This window comes from Marmota flaviventris, chromosome 4 (assembly GCF_047511675.1).
Source record: "Marmota flaviventris isolate mMarFla1 chromosome 4, mMarFla1.hap1, whole genome shotgun sequence".
In the NCBI taxonomy this organism is placed as follows: Eukaryota; Metazoa; Chordata; class Mammalia; order Rodentia; family Sciuridae; genus Marmota; species Marmota flaviventris.
In genome coordinates this window covers 51673765-51678107 of record NC_092501.1, presented here as the reverse complement: position 1 = coordinate 51678107, position 4343 = coordinate 51673765, and positions in this window count along the sequence as shown.

The following is a 4343-nucleotide window of genomic DNA, read 5'->3' as shown; positions in this document are numbered from 1 at the left end:
ACCCCTGATGGGGGACTCCAGACCAGCTTGATCTGATCCAGATGCCCTGTCAAGACCCTGGGCTCATTAGAACCTCATTATAGTGACAATGTGGACAGCAGGCTGTGCCCTGTTCTGAGTTACTCCATGAAAAGTAGTTTTCAGGCTATGACTAACCCTGACTTACTCCATTTTTATAAATCAATAGTTTGCCAAGAGTTACTCCATTTTGAGGACATTCTAAATTAGAATGCCTTCACACCTTATTTTTACAAGTAAGCAATCCCCTTCTGCCTAGCACAACCATAAGGAATAAACTGATAACTAATTTAATAGTGATAATGAAAGTGACCACCTGTGAACTTATCAAATTAATCAGAACACATGGATACTCGGGCATATCAACCCCTTATCTGATAAACCAGGCCCATGAGCTTATCGGTTTCACCACCTGAAACCTGGGAAAGGAGAAGCACCCCAAGCCTGGTGGAGGGGCACACACTGACCATCCTCAGACCATCTGGTGAACGCATTACAAGGTTGTCAGGCAATCAATCTCCTGCTTTACGTGTCCCCGGATTTAGCTTAGATTGACCTCCCTGTTTGGCATGGCCCACTTTGAAACAGTCAGCTGTCCTACAATAAGTTCCTTGCCCTGACAGCTCTGTCGGTCCCCAATACTTTCTTTCACTTTCAGCAGGTTCTTAATCTTGTCTGACCCCCTGAGTGACGCTTGGCATTTGTATCTGCCTTTGCTCTCAGAGCAGCCTCCTGAACTCTGTGGCCACCTTGACCCTTTCCTAGCTTCTCTGTAACCTACACATCTCATTGGGTAAAGTGCGATGTGGGACTTGAGAGTTGTAGACACTAGTACTTAAGATTGGAATAAAAGAACCTGTGATCACCTGGCGTATGAGGGTGGAGTGACCCAGGAGTACTCAATGAATTGCAACTGAAGAAAGTGACAGAGCTTGTGAATTTATTCTTATTCCAGAATTCTGGCAAGGTGGAAAGACATGATATCTGGGTCTATGGTGATGGCAGAGCTCACTTTCAGCAGATAAAACACACACTCACCGTTACCATGACAGACCCAAGCACACACGTGAGGAAAGGCAGGGGCTGTCACCTGATGCCTACAATTCTCCCTTCCCAAGAAAAGCTTTGATGGCAGCATGCATAGCACACACCCTCATAGCCCAGTACCAGTAAAAACCCAAACTCCAGGCCAAACACAGCGGCACATGCCTGTAATCCCAGCAGCTCAGGAGACTGAGAGAGGAGGGTGTCGTGAGTTCAAAGCCAGCCTCAGCAAAAGCAAGGCACTAGCACTCAGTGAGAGCCTGTCTCCAAATAAAAACAAAATAGGGCTGGGGAGGTGGCTCAGTGGGTGAGTGCCCCTGAGTTCAATCCCCAGTATCCCCCCCCCCCCCGCACACACAGACACACACACACAAAAAATTCCAAACTCCAGACTCCTGGGGGAGAAAGTGCCTTGGGAGAATGAGTTCCTCTTCTCCGTTCATTGGTCACTGAATAAAATTTCCTGCCAGCTCCTACAACTGGATATTTGTGAACACAAAAGTATTGAGTAGGAAAAGAACCCACAAATGAGGTTACAAATTGTTAAATTATTTCCAAACAACAGTAGGGCCCCGTGGGCCTGGTAAAAGCAGCTCAGGACATGGGAGAGGCAACTGACTCACGATTTCAACCCCACAGCTCCTGACTTCCAAAACCCAGGGAGTGAAATGCTTTCTAAGGATCTCCGTTCCCAACTCCACCCACTGCCTCCTCCGACCTGCTGTTGAGAGCAGAGACTCTGACAAATCAAACCCCTCCTAATACTTCCTTCCAGGAAGGCTCCAAGGCTGCCCTGGCTGGTGGCAATGAGTCACAATGAAGAACAAAAGCATCCCTGGGGACCCCCAAACTCCTTTCTATAGGTCCACTACTGCTGCCCACTACTGTGGGTTGCCCCCAGGGCATGAGCAGAGCTAGCCCCAGGGCTTACTTCCACTGTTTAGAAAGCACTTCTACTACCCTTAGGGTTGCTCCAGCCAGATGGGTTATTCTTTCTCCATCCATCAGATGACTTACCCAAGGTCACAGTTAGCATGTCCTAGGACTAGAGTTTGGAGTTTACTAGGCTCTGCTTCCAAGTCCCACCCCTTGAAAAAGAATCAGTTAAAAGGGAAATTCCTTTACTGAGGAGATGGGCAGTTTGTTAGTCACCTGTAACACCTGAGCTCACTTACAGGCAGGAAATCTTCTTTGATTCACGGTTGTCCTTGTTATTTTCGGGCCTATAGTAAGATAGCACATCACAGCAGGGAGCTCATGATAGAGCAAGCTGCTCACTTCCCAAGAAAGCGGGACGGAGGTCGGGGGGGGGGGGGGGGGACCAAAAAATTCAGGGTCTCTTAAACCCCTTCAGGGCATGCCCCCAAATGACCTGAAATTTCCCACTAGGCCCCATTTCTCAAAGTTCCACCACTTCCCCAAAGCACCACAGATGGGACTGAGCCTTCAACAGCTGGGCCTTCAGAGGACACTTATCCAAGCCATAGCAGCAAGCCCTATGAGCAGAAAAGTCACAGAGGAATGATGGCAGTCCCCCAGTTCTGATAAGCAAAGAAATAAAAATAGTAAATGGTTATTCTCCTGCCAATTGGCCAAGTTTTTGAAAGTTGGAATTCCATAATGCTGGCAAACATACACGGATGTCTGATTCAGTATTTGCACTCCCTGCTGACAGGGTTGTCTCTATCAGTTTAACCTTTCCGAAAAGTAACTTGGGAAGATGTAGTCTAAGTCTTAAAAAGCTCATACCAAACCACAGCAGCTCGGGAGACTGAGGCAGGAGAATCATGAGTTCAAAACCAGCCTCAGCAACAGTGAAGCACTAAGCAACTCAGTGAGACCCTGTCCCTAAATAAAATACAAAAAAAGGGCTGATGGTGTGGATCAGGAGTTAAGTGCCCCTGAGTTCACACCAAGGTGCATCTCCTCTCCTCCTCCCAAAAACGCTCATACCCTGGCCAGGTGCAGTGGTGCACACCTATAATCCCAGCTATTCAGGAGGTTGAGGCAGGAGGATTGCAAGTTCAAGACGAATCTGGGCAACTTAGTAAGACCCTATCTCAAAATATAAAAGCAGGGTCGGGGAGAGGCTAGGATGTAGCTCAGTGGTAGAACATTTGTCTAGTATATGCAAGGCCTTGGATTTGAACTACAGCACTATCAAAAAAAAGTTCATACCTTGATGAAGGTTCTGGAACTGGACTGTGGTGATGGTTGCAAATGTACCACTGAATTGTATTTTATATTGGTATTTCAATTGTGTGTGTGTTACAACAATTAAAAAAGAAAACAAGATAGGTGCAACACCAAACCCGTCTGTAATCCTAGCTACTCAAGAGGCTGAGGCAAAAGGATCACAAATTTGAGGTCAGTATGGGCAACTCAGGGACAGCCTATCTCAAAATAAAAAAATAAAATAAAAAGGGCTGGGGATGTAACTCAGTGATAAAGCACCCCTGGGTTCAATTCACAGTACCACACACACTAAAGCGGGGGTGGGGGGGGGGTTGAGGATGTAGCTGAGTGGTAAAGCCCTTGCCTAGCATGCGCAAGGTACTGGGTTCAATCCCTAACACTGCAACCACCAAACAAAACTCTACCTTAAACCCAGCCATTGCACTTCTGTCAATCTGAGCTGAGTAAATAATTGGGGGGCGGGGGCAGGCCCATCACAGCACTATTTATATCAAGAAGTTGGGAACACCAAATTATACTGTTATATTGTGTGTATGTATGAATATGTAACAAGAAATCCCACCATTATGTACAATTAAAACATACCGATTTAAAAATGTGGGGGGAAAAGAAGTTGGGAATAATATCAATGTCTTAAAACAGGGACATAGTTAGATGCATTACAGTACATTCATATTGTGGAATACTATGTAACTATTTAAGTCATGTCTTCAAATAATTTTAATAACATGGTAAAAAGATCCATAATTTGTTAAATAGAGAAAGCAGGTCATATAGTTTGATTTTTACACTGCAATAGAGATGTACCTACTGACATGTATCAGTAATGGATTACATATACCAGTAATGACATAACAGATTGCATATATATATATTGGCAATAGTACCAAAAAATTTTCTATAAAGTCGTTCCTGATCCTCCCTAGATAAATCAGGCCCCTCTTCCCTGCCCGGCCCTCTCTGAGGCCTCATGTAATGATGAATAAAAAATAAGCTGACTGGGACAGTCTGGACCACAGGGTTCATGTGTGAATGTGGTTTTGTGAAAACATTAAAAAGAAGAATCAGAGAGTGTTGCCAGCAGG